At 37.2% G+C, this 13722-nt stretch overlaps 1 protein-coding gene across 1 annotated transcript in view; it reads left to right on the top strand.

Annotated features, from left to right (window-relative positions):
* The window catches only part of LOC123321325, a 311066-nt gene that overhangs the window by 161280 nt on the left and 136064 nt on the right, over nt 1-13722 (top strand). The gene's annotated exons all lie outside the window — the stretch shown is intronic.

Below are 13722 nucleotides of genomic sequence, written 5' to 3'. Positions count from 1 at the left end.
CAGAGCTTAACTTGTATATTTCGGTAATATGCATCTGAATATGTTAACGCTGATTGCTGCTCATTACCCCCATTCTCCTTCACCCCTATGATTCGGCTAATGAGAAACGCAGCATCATCTTGTTTCACTCGGATCACTGAACTGTAGAGTAGACTATAAATTTGCAATGTGCATACCGAAATTGCCAATATCGGGGCGAGTTCACCTTTATTTTTTGTTGTAAACCATAGATAAGGGGTACACCATGGCAAAATAACCGGTGGGATTTCAAGAAAAAAGCAAGAAGTTTATCGCAAGTTTTTTTTGGAAGAAACATGCATACACTGCTGTTAAAGACTCTCTATGTTCATGTAGACTGATATTTTCATTTCGTCAAACTATTAATTATTTTACGGAAGAGACAATGGGCTGACATAACTCAACTGGGAAAAATATATTGTTAGGAATCTTGCCAAAATACAGTGCAATTCCATCATTATAATAATATCAATCAATTAAATGTCAATTCAACGAACTATTTCTCGTTTGGAAGGAAAAAATCTTCCTTATTGCAGGCAAAACTATGTATGCAAAACATACACCAACATATATGTTGTGACAGTCAGGGAACACTGAAATCCTTTCGATCAACTCCTACCTAGTGGGAGAATGCAGATAAGCTCTGTTTAAGTAGGCCAAAGAGTATCAACAGAGGTTGGTTGCAGTCTCCCAATTTACAAGACGGGATCTGACCCATGGAATTTGAACCTTGAAGTGCGAAGACATTAATAATGATAATAATATTTTACTCAACAGCAAGAATCTGATCAAAGCGATTAATACCTACGCTTGCTCAGCACTGAGTTACTCCTTCGCTATCATCTCTTGGACCATCACTGATTTAGTAGTCTTACAGAGAAAAATGAGGACGATGCTGACAAAACACAATAATCATCACCCCAAAAGCTCAATAGAACGGACAGAGCTGCCACGATACCTTGGGGGTAGAGGAAGAGGAATTTTTGATTTGTCCAACCGTATGTTTCAGGAAATTGAGGCTCCTTCGTCAGAACTCCATCGAGTAGTTTGTGTTGCTGATAGTTCTACTCCGTTAAAGCTACAACAGGACCACTTTGAAACCGTCGAACATGCTGCAGGAAGCAAAATGCAGAAACTGATTGGCAAACCTTCACATGAAAGGCACCGAAACGAGGTCAACCATGATTACGTCAACATATCTTCGTCGAACTACTGGTTGACATCCAGATGGTTGTTTCCCGAGATAAAGGGCTTCATCCTCGCCATCCAAGAACAGGTAATTCCAACAAGGAACTACATAAAATACATCGCCAAGGATGCCTCAGTCATTGTGACTGTGCGACACATGAAACTATCCAGCACATCACCGGTGGATGTCAGAAGTTCGCGGGCACGGAGTACAAGAATAGACATGATGCTGTTGCCAAGACTCCTCACCAAGAATTTGCAATAAACTACCAACTTCTAAGGTCGAAAACGGTTACCTATTACAATTACCATCCGGATGATGTATTGGAAAATGATCATTACAAGCTCTACTGGGATTGCACGGTTCTCACAGACTGGAAAATAACTCACAATAGTCCTGACCTCATATTGCTGGATAAGGATGAGAACAGAGCACTATTCATCGACGTAGCGATTCCAAATAATAACAATCTTCTAGATAGGCACACTGAGAAAATTTCAAAATACAGAGATCTCGAGGAACAAACCAGGTTCAAAGATATCAAGGCCATTTCTACTGTCATTTCATCTACAGGCTTGGTAACTACCAGAGAACTTGAGGAAACTTCAGTTGGACGAAAATATTTATAGAGTCATACAAAAAGCGGTACTGCTGGGAACGGCGAGAACTGTACGTAAGTACATGAGGAATGCAGAGGAACACAGTCTGCTCCGACAGGAAGTGCATGTGGATAGGAATCCAACCGACAGCAAGGAGCCGAGGAGTGACTCAAACCTGACCACCACTACGAGCCCGAAAACTTGGAAAGGGCTCCAACAGAGCTTAATCCTTTTGATATCTGTGATATCTGGGATAAGTGAATGTTCCTCTAGAGAGGAGTGTGGAAGCCGGAAGGCTAAAGTCATGTTTTTATTTCCATAAAAATGAAACCTCAAGGTGAAGTTCACCAAGGAGGTGCTCTACCAGTTAAGTCTTCTTTACAATTACATCTTCCAATGAGTTCATAAAAAATAAATACAATGTGATGTGTAAATGGAAAAATGAATTAATGTATATAAAAAAAATATGGAGCAGAATTCACATAATAAAAGAAACAAAAACCAACAGTACATCTCAAGCAATTATAACTGATCAATTTTCGGGGACAAAAAAAATAATACACCAATATTGTGCAGGAGATTAGTCGTGATCACTCTTTCGAAAATAACTGGTGTATGTTTCTCATATTCGTTTGGAATAGAGTTGTTGAGCTTTACTATATTTTATTTGAAACATCTCTGAAAGGTCGATGTTCTGTGCTGGGAACCAGAAAGCATATTTTTAAGCCTTATATTCAAATTATGAATATCAGTCCTATACTTCAGCTTTTTGTGAAGATAGGGGAAAATTTCATTACTATGATTATGGTAAGAACATCAACCAACGAAACTTGAAAAACATGTTCATATTGTCTAATTCCATAACCTAATACAGCTTATTTTATAAACAGTTCCATCTCTTACAATCCACTACCCTCATGGGGAGAAAGGGTTTTTCACTGGGTTTTTTTCCCTGAGCTCTTGTATCATACGCAGAATTGTATGGTAACCCGTTACGCTACCCTCCTGGTCAAAACAAAACCTGTAAACAGGAAAGCAGTAATTAAATTTCGAAAAGACTAGTCTTTCACATGGGACCCTTTTCGTAGTGATTGGAAAATAAGATCTTTGCTGGTAGAGCATCCTGAAGGCTCCATAAACTCTCCGAACCAAACATGCCACATGCTCGCGAAACCTCAACCATAAATCACAACCAAGTTTTGAGCACCCTCTACAAACTGTATGTTAATAGCATAAATCACAGTCCTGCAATCACTTCCAACATATTTTCATCTCTTCATAAACTTTTTAGGGTTTTCACTCCCAATCTTTGAAACAAAATCAATTAAAAATGAAATCAACGATTTGCTCCTGCGTAAATTCTTGCAACATATCTTCTTCTTCTTCTTCTTCTACGTGCGGTGCCTCACTAGGCTGAACTGAGGCCTTGTGACCCATTGTTCGTCCGCTTGTAGTTGGAGAGACACAAACCCTGAGACACGCTGGCAAAAACGCCACAAGTCTACAGAGAGGAGTCCCTCTCACCATAGGAATTGTGGGTGTTGGGTTTCCGAGGTGTGTCATCCTTAACTCTTCAAGATTGCTGCAGATGAACAGAATATGTTTCTGCACTTTCATCAGTGCTCCTGCACCAGCGGCACAGGGAACAACCGGTCAGTCCCATTCTATTTAAGTGTTTATTTAACAAAAATATCATTGAAACACTTTGTATCTTGATTATAAAGTTCTTTAAATAGGTATAGATTATTCTGACTCACTTCAGTGTCCTCTATCTACCCTCAGCTTCCGCCCATTTACCAATGAATTACCTTGTATGAACAATTCGATTGAAATCTGTTGCCACATATGTGTAATCATAAGTTAGGGCTGATTTGGTGAACCAATTCCCTCCATTTCTTAGAAGCTACAATTCCCCTTCCACCAAGAAAAGATGTTCGATTTATTCCAGCCATAACCTGGTGACCTCGTGAGGAAAAATCAGGGAGCGTCGAAAACATAAAACATTCAAGTGTTAATTATCCCATTCTGTCGCCCTTGCCGTTATATTTAAGGCTCGACCCCTCAGTAAAAATCCCATACATCAGCACCATATTGCGTTGCGAGATCACTCATCTTATCTCGCAATCAAGTTCCTCCAGAAAGATTCAGAAATAATGTGGGCAAGCAGAGCGCCAAACTAGCCCGGCGTATGTTTCAGCACGTTCACCGACGCCGCACCACGCTTAAAAATTTAATTTATGACCACTCCGACTATTTTTCGACGGCAAGTCTTTACTTAGTTTTCCATTTTCAGTTTCACACACATCAGGAATGTCTACCGGGGTTGGGGCTCCCTGAAGTCTATGGGAAGAGAAGCGAAAACAAAGAGGGAGCAGAATGAAATACAGCAGGATCATTTTCGGGGCCGTGTTTCTTTCGCCTTTAAAGCTCATAATGTGGGTAGACCGTGAATCCAACAATTTTCCGGGAATTTTGAACGTTACCGTCCGCTTGATTCTATGGTCGACTTCCTTCCGATGGAAGAATTCGGATGACAATTCATAAATATTGGATTGATGTGAGCGATACTTGATGAAAATCTACCATAGAACCAAAACAGATGATACGTTTTTCACAAAATGAGTTTTCAAACCACGACACGTGTTTCGTTATCACAATAGCATCTTCAGGTGGGTGAAATATATAAGCAAGCATTTTACTCCTTAGAATCTGGAGGGAATAATGACAGTTTCCCGAATATTCATAGCAATTTTGGGCAGATACAAGTCGGACTTGAGCTAGTGTAATGGTGATTTCCGAAACGTTCAACCAATCGAAGGATCGACCATCAAATAATATAGAAAATGGAACTCATCAGTTCATAATAGAATATATATTTCTCGATATTATCGAAGACTATCATCTACCCTAAGATTTCAACAAAGCTTCTTTTTTCTCTTTTCTCAAAATTCAAGTTTTATATATTTTTTGTTTAGTTTTTGTTCTGTTTATTTCATGTTAGCGCCTAAACAGACGAAAACACTACTAGTTGAACACAAAAATTCTGTAATGGGGAGTTATCGAGGTCAATCTAGTAGTTGAGTAAATCCGGCGATAACTTTTACATTTATTGCTTTCCAAACTTTCTGAAAGATTCAGTTTCTGACTTTTAGTTTCAATATGTAACGAAGTCTTCGTTGAAGTTGTATACTGCATTCAACAGATGCTCACCAAACGAACAATTTCCCGTGCTTTTGATGAAACAATTTCAAAGTTCCAATATTCTTTTTCGAAAATTTCTACCAACACATATAAAACGGTGAACAATCACTACAAGTAGGTTTATAAACTCCACATTCATTTACCTTATTCCTTTGACTAATTTTCATGTATTTACCTAGAGTATTTTCAGTTTTGAAAGTTAATTTGTTAGCTTACCGAAAACCTAAATTTTTTTGAATATTTGTGTTCAACTGGTAGTTGTATTTTTGTCAATTTAGTCGCTAACATCAAATGATCAAAACAAATCAAAAAATAAACAAAAAATATATAAAACTTGAATGTTGAAAAGGTAAAAAACTAAAATAGATTCTTAGGAGTAGAATTAAATGCTAGCTTATATATTTCGTTCGGTACTAAAAATTTCAGTTTACCTTCACCCACCTGAAGGTGGATGCCCGTATCAACTCGGCATCACGTACATTCTGGAAGCTAAAGGATAGAGTGTTTCAAAATCACGACCTCAATCTGAAGACCAAGACAGCTGTTTACAAAGCAGTGGTCTTTCCAAAGCTTACGGAAGCGAAAGCTGGACGCCTTACAGGCGACACATTAAACAGCTTGAACAAACGTCAAAAGACAAATAATGCACATCAGATGGTATCACAAAGTTTCAAATGCAGAAGTCTTGCAGAGGGAGAGTTGTATAACAATTGAGACTCAAGTAACGACTCAGATGGAGCGGATACATTCTGAGGATGCAAAACACAAGACTCTCAAAAAGAGCTCTGTATGGCGAATTCACAGATGGAGCTCGGAAACCAGGAGGCCAGTATAAGCGGTTCAAGTATATATTGCATCAATCCCTAAAATCAGTTGATGCCAATCATAACTGGGAACAACTAGCGTTAGACAGATCACAGTGGAGGTCTATGGTGCACAGTTATAATGGAGACTCGAGAAGACTACAGCGGCGGCCAGATCTGGTAGATCTGCCCAGAGTGTGGAAGGATTTGTAGGTCACGGTTGGGTCTCTTCAGTCACAGGGGGACACACAGTCGCAAGTAGCCCTAAGAAATTACAAGTTTGATAGCACCGATAGTTTTGATTTTGAGACTTTTTGTAGATTTATTCTCGGCAACGGGATACAGCAATGAATGAATTACCAAAAGATAGCGATAGTGATGGCGAAACACGTTTCGTGGTTTGAAAACTCATTCTGTAAAAATCGTATAATCTGTTTCAAGTTCAATACGTGATATACTAGTTTTTCCCTGATGTGCCTATTTCAAGGGTTTTTTGTCATGGAAGGTTTTCTTGAAGTATGGAGTTTGGGGGAAACTTATAACATATCGAAATCCATTTGGAGTCAAAATATTCCAATCATTTAGGTTCACACACACATATTTCATTGGGTGTTATTTGTCAACAATATCATGCAATGCCTCCATATGTTTTAAATGCACTTCGACCTTGAGGTCTATCGTGTCCTCCCCTCAGGGCCTCTCTCCCACCAACGACGAGTTTCAGCCCTCCATACAGAATCTCCACTTTTCAGATTGTGCTACATCTATTCTCTTAATTCTCATAGTGGTGGTGGAAGACTTGGTAAGTGCTGCTGTAAACAATATACTCCTCCCTAAAACAAATATTTGACAGTATTTCAAGTGGAAATGTATCTTTTGTAGTCATTCCAATCGAAAAATAGAAAGAATAAAGTTCAGTAAAGAGTATTGGCTCTTCGAATATCAACCATAGCTTGACAAATCCTTTGCACATTTCAATTAGATTGTTGAAGTAGCTTTGATCCATTTCTCTCCGAAGCAGCCGTTCTGAGTTCTTGAAGTGCATGTGGTGTGGTGGTGGTTGATGACAATCCAAATCTCGTGAAATATGATCTCAAGAGTATTTAATGGGATTGAGGTCCGGCAACCGAGTGGATAGGGCCAAATGCGGAATACCATGAATTTCTGGAGCTTCATCGACAAGACTTCCTCTCACAAACAATCTTGTACGTCCATTGAAACGAATGCTTCCCCAAACAGTAACTGTGCCGCCTCTGAACAAATGAAATTCCTCAATGGATCTGCGATTTCCAGGCACTATAATTTATACTGGAACACGCCAACTACTCGAAAAACTTCCATATTTCGACTCATCTGTGAGCAATATAAAAAGGCATTTTGAAAGAAATTTCCAATATCTATTAATGTCTGCCAAAATAAAGAGGATGGGTCACCATGTGCATTCTCCAGATAAATGTTTAACACATCCTTCATCTGGAAAGACACTTCTTGATGCACTCCGTATATTGAACAATTCCGAAAATAGCCGGCAGGTTCTTTTTCCTGTCGATGTACATCATTCAAACCGCCGAGTGAGGGATGGCGATCTTTCAAACGGTGCTTACCAGAACGTTCCCATTTTGCAACTCTAGAAAGTGCACTTTCGCGAAAATGAAAAATTGAATGCGATGTATGAAAAATCCATTTTTCATCCAGCGACAAAGGGACATATCTTGATATGGACCGTCAGGAACCCTTAAAACTTGTTCATCGACATTTCGGTCACGTACCTAACCTATCATTCAAGATTGAACGATGAGAACCGATCGAAAAAATGCATGAAGAAAAGGTTTAGTGGCTTATAGGTACACTACGCCGGGTGTAATAAATTCTCTCGAACTACGAATGGATTATTTTCGAAACAAAACGGGAAAATATGATATTTTATCACTTGCATATTCAAGTTTTCAGGTCGCCCTATTATACTCCATAGAAAGAGAAATGAGAGATACCTCTGTTTCATACAGTGAACGACAAAGGGTTTGACGCCACGAGCTGAAATTCAAAAGTGGTATATTGTTTCGCTGAAAGTTCTTTGATATATGTAATTTAGAAATATCGGTCTAAGGAACGAAAACACTTCTTCTTTGATATCTCCTTCGCTTATGTGAGATGAGAAATGTGGAAAGCATTTATTTTTTTCATTGTTATGGGTCTGGTTAAGGTGAAGGTTGGGTAGGTATTGGAAACAGTATTACTTTCTTCGTTACCAAGGAAGCTATAGTCATGACATCATTATTTTAAGCATCTTGGAAACTGGATTTGTTGATTTCTCCCTATTCAGCTAGTTTTTGGTACTATTTCATTCTTGTCTGCGTTTAATTTTACAATTAATTTCACATTTTACAAAACGAGATCATACTCAAGATAACCCAAAAAACTAAATTTTATTGCGCGATGGTTACAATAGGAATGTTATCCAATTGTCTGTAATTTTCGGATTATGAGTCGAAAATGGTCTCAAATTTGGACTCATTGACGATGTGAAAGTCAATTAACACTTTGACTGCCAGAGAAGAAGAGCTAGGGAAATTTCAGGGTAGTTTAAGGTATAGATGCGAATGTTAAGATCGTTAATGGGCCAAACTCACTTCATGGAATAGATTGATTTTCGAAATATCATTTTTCATCGATGTAGTGAACATTTTTCGATCACAAAATCTTCCAATTTCTTTATTATGACTAAAACATACCATAAATATACCAGAAATTCGAAGAACCCAACACTCAAGTTGGTTGCTCAAGAAGAAAATTTTGCCATTTAGAAAAATAGAAGTATTCTCCATATTTTCTCATTTAATGTGCCGTTTTCGATTGATTCAATATTCAGAAATTAAACATATCTGTGAAATTCGAAAAAATGGGGTACTTTGGTTGAATGCAACTCTGTTTGAAAGATCCACAGATGTGTAGGGTCATGGATTCAGGTTGTTATTCTGAAAGAAATTTTGTTTTTTCAGAGCCGAATCGGAAAATGTGGTAAAGGAAAAACTGTTTCTTTCGATCAAGAATCTACTGTTGAAATATATGTTGAAGTAAAAGATTTCTCGATACATTTTGTTGCTGTGAAAATAACGATATTTGATGAATTTCGTTGTTCTCTGGAAATTTGTCTCTTTTTGAAAAACAGTAAAAGGGATCAAGTGTATACTGCATCGAGGAATACTTTGTGAGGAAAATGATCAAAAACTGTGGCGTCGTCATATAAGGTAGATATGTGATACACTCTGACCGTGTAAATATGCTTGGTTTTATTCGAAATTTTCTATCGTTTTGTTGAGCGTCACACTCAAATTGGAGTTTTGTGAAAATTTCATTTTCTCTTCATTTGTATACAATTTCATCTTTGAGTTTCTGGCTGTGTTCCTTTAGGAAACACTCAATATGCTCGATCAAGCAGAGTATTATCACCCACAAAAACAGAACAAGCACTCCATGATACCGTTGAAGCTTGTTCTAAAAAAAAATGTGAAAAATTTTACTTAAAATTAAGTTTTGTTTTTAATTATCATAGGGCCCTTTATGCTCGTTAATGCAGATGGTCATTTTAATTATGAGATATCCTTGATGGAGTCAGTATCTGCTCTTGTTATTTGAACAAAGGTGAATTTCTTGAGAAAAAAGGAATTTCATAAATTATCTATTTCAGTAGAAACGCAATGTATCGAGAAAATGACACAAATGTCAATGTGATGACCTAACAATCCACTCATCATGAAGAAGAACTTTATGAGGTCGCCAATATTTCCAAATTCCTAGCCGAAGAATTGGAATTTTTAGATTCTATATGTTCACACCCTTTACAACAGAAGCTTGAAATAAATTACCCTGCGCCAGTTATACCATAATATTAAGAATAATGCTTGTCACCAATGGCAAAAAATTCAACATCGGTTAGGAACTGTGGAAGATTATATAAAAAATTTCAAGAAAAATGATGATTTCAAAAAATGGCGATATTTCCATAGCAACGCGTTGTATCCTAAAAGTGACTAAGAAGACCCAAGGTGTCTGTATAAAATATTGGTATCTGATTTCTAACTCAAAAGAAAACAAGAAATTCAAAGTGTCTGAAGGACCACTCGAAAAGAGTTGATAGACTGTCTTGAATTTTATGATAGGGCAACTGGAAATTGCTTAATGGGCGAACCAAATGAAAAGCGAAAATAAAGGTACTACTTACCTTTGGTGTGATGTGTAGAGACGAGCTGGCCAGCTTTATGAAGGGCATCCAAAGATGGTTTCACTCTCGGAATTATTTTCAACAGCGAGAAACACTTTACTTTATTTCGTAAAGTGTAAAAATGCGAAGAAAAACGAACACAGTGCTTAAGCGAAGTCTGCGGCGATACTGAACTGATACATGTGTTCACCACACCTGGTCAGGAAAACTGTCGAACCTTCATCTAGATGCGCGATTATGATTGAAAGACCCATACAAAAAACAATAACTCTCAATTACCCTAAATGAACATTGGCAAAGAACCAAAAAAGGTGCACATAGATGCACAAAACTAAATATTAATTTTAATACATACATTTACAAAAAAATTAAATTACTAGAAAGCGTAAAAACTGTTCAGTATCGACCTAACAATCCACCCAGTTCCGAAAAAAACTGTAAAGCCTTCTACTCCTCCCAAAGTCTTCCCCAAAAAATTGAAATTTTTGGTTTCATTACATTCACACCCTAAACATCAAGAAGAGATTGAAAAAAGATTACTCTGAGCCAGTGGCATATAAGCGAAGGATAAGGCTGTTCATTTGGGATTGTAAGTCCAACATTATCAATGTAATGTCGAAGTTATAGCTTGTCAAACTTGGGAAATCTTTTTGGATTCCCACTTCTTTTGCTTCTTAGTTTAGCTCAAGCTAAACTTGGTGCGCATTCAGAAGAAATAGCCAAGAGGATGCAAAGGAGTGAATTTTTGAAGGTTATGGAATCAAGAAGGCTATAGCTACAGGTACCGTCCCCAGTTTGTCCTTCCTCTCACCCCTAGCCTAGGCACCGAAAGGATATATTGGCTTGGTGCATATTACTACTGAACTGGGACCTTGAATGGGATAGAAGTATCTTCAGTGATGAATACAGATTCTGTTTTGGCGTGCATGATGAGAATTAAGGGTAAAAGACTAGATCCTCAATTGTTTGTTGTCCTGTTGTCGGAATTATGATATGGGTTCTATTGCTTATGTAAGTAGGTCACCTTGGGTATTCATCAATATACAACCACATGATCTTTCTTATGATCTAACGCTGTCCAACAAGATAATGCACGGCCACATGTAGCCAGACTCCAGTTAGCTAATTTCAAGGACAATGCAGTAGATTTCTTCATTTGACCAAATATGTATATCCAGATCTTTCACCCATGAACATGGGATATCATGGCAAGAGGATAACTTCGTTCATCTCTTTCTCCATAGACTCTAGCTGCACTTCAACATGAGGTACAAGATGTCTGTGATGAGATACCTCAAGAGGAAATCGACCATCTCATTAGGAGTCTGACCTGGAGTCTTTTTAAATCGTCAAGGTCCAACACATTCTTTCCTTTCCTTTTTTTCCCACGGTTGGATTTTGCTCGAATTGTGATCTATTACTTACCTAACCTTTAGACACGATATCGATTGAAATTTATTTTGGGAGGATTCTGCATTCTTCTTAGGGATAATCAATACCAGAAAAATTTTATTGAAAAAACAATATTAAATTTAGAGAGAAAAATGACTAACCAAAATCGTAATAATGATCAGGAACAACCAACAAACCGTCAAGAACAACCAAATTTGTTGAATGTAATTCCTTATGTTAATGGCCTTTCAGAAAAAATAAGAAGAATCGGTTCGAAGTTCAACATACGAACTGTTTTTAAAACGCAAAATGATTTGAGATCTATATTAACAAAAACTAAACCTTTGAACGAAAAACAAAAATCAAAAAATTGTATTTACAACATACCCTGTATTTGTGGTAAAACATATACAGGTGAAACGTCCAGACCTCTAGAAATAAGAAAACGCGAACCTAAAAATAATATTAAAAATAGAGAAATTAATCGATCACAAATCGCAGATCACATTTGTTCCAATACGGGGGACCACATGATGGATTGGGACAACACTAAAATTTTAATGACGGAACCAGACCATTTTAAACGAAAAATTAAAGAGTCTACGTGTATTCTATTGGATCGGGATAATAATTTGGCAAATTGTTCGGTAGGAATAGATCATATTTGGATCAATTCACTAAAGAAGGAACTGTCATCCGGTAATTTCAAAATTAAATGAATCAACGTTTCTTTGCAGTCTCTGTTTCTGTGTGTTGACAATTAATGTCAAACAAAAGCCACAACTCAGAAGATTTTCTGAAAAATAGAATTTTCGTCTGATGAAGGAGTCTAAAGACTCCGAAACGTTACAGAAATATAATTTCAACGTTATTTATTTTGAGTTCATTGTTAGGCAACAATTTTTTCTAGTTAATTTGCTCCTGACAAATTAGTGCAAGAATTTACGCAGGAGCAAATCGTTGATTTCATTTTTAATTGATTTTGTTTCAGAGATTGGGAGTGAAAACCCTAAAAAGTTTATGAAGAGACTTTAGACACGAGTATACAAGAAATTGTTGTTATAAATCCATTAATACTAAGTGTTCTCTTCTCTTTGTCACTTTGTAAATTAAAGATGAAATTCTTCACGAACTTTCAAGTGCTCCTCTTCATTTCATCATCATAACAATGCAGGCTTTCATCTAATGCTTACAAGTAGAAGTGAGTGTTCTTGGGAATAAAACCTGAACTATTCCATCTTATCATTTCAGTTAAATTCCATTCGGCAGACTTATTCCCACATAATATCTCGCATAAAATAGGAATAGTAGTCATGATGTGCTCCCAACTCCAGAAGTTTCGCCAAATTTCATCCAAGTTTTTCCAGGGCCCCGTATGTTAATGGATCATATTCAGTCACATATGCGACAGTGTTTGTTCAAGTTGCTCACAATGAGTTTTTTTGTTTCTGGATAAAGTTCCGAACTTTCAGTCGGCGGTGTTCTTTCCCACATGGGACTTTTTCCCGCAGTTTTCCGCGATTAATTTCCACGGCATCGAACGTGCCCCTCCCTCTGACGGCCGAATCTGGGGAATTTCATTGGGGTAATTAAGTCTTTCTTCTACGTGACATTTTTCAGATGGTGCCTTCATATCGGCGACGTTGATTAAATTTTCAATGATTAGGTGCTTTATCCGAGTAATTGATTGGAAGATCGAATCATTTAACGATGAAGAAGTTGAGTTCCACTCCTGTCCGTGAAATCACATTCTTTAGGGTTCGAAATTGAAAGTTTTTTCTGGGTCATTATCTTTCATCGTCATTTTATATGGAAATTTGCGGTACTGCAAATCTTGACACTTGACCAAACTTAATTCTTTGGAGAATTCAATGGTCGAGGTATTATGAATGTGGATTAGGAGAAAAATGAGATTTTTCTCATCCTTATTGGTTTTCTCCCCCAACAGCTAAAACACGAGGATGAAAAATGAAAAATTGTATCGATTAAAATTAAATCTGGGAGGACTCTGCATTTTCTGAAATTCTTCAGGGTTTTCACTCCTAGTCTCTGAAACAAAATCAATTAAAAAATTGTAATAATCGATTTGCTCCTGCGTAAATTCTAGCACTAATTTGTCAAAAGCAACAAAAAATTGTTGCCTGACAATGAACGAAAAATGGAAATCTCTTCACAAACCTTTTAGGGCTTTCACTCCCAATCTCTGAAACAAAATTAATTAAAAATGAAATCAACGATTTGCTCCTGCGTGAATTCTTGCACTAATTTGTCAGGAGCAAATTAACTAGAAAAAATTGT

This window comes from Coccinella septempunctata, chromosome X (assembly GCF_907165205.1).
Source record: "Coccinella septempunctata chromosome X, icCocSept1.1, whole genome shotgun sequence".
Lineage (NCBI taxonomy): Eukaryota > Metazoa > Arthropoda > Insecta > Coleoptera > Coccinellidae > Coccinella > Coccinella septempunctata.
This window is presented reverse-complemented; position numbering and strand designations above follow the sequence as displayed.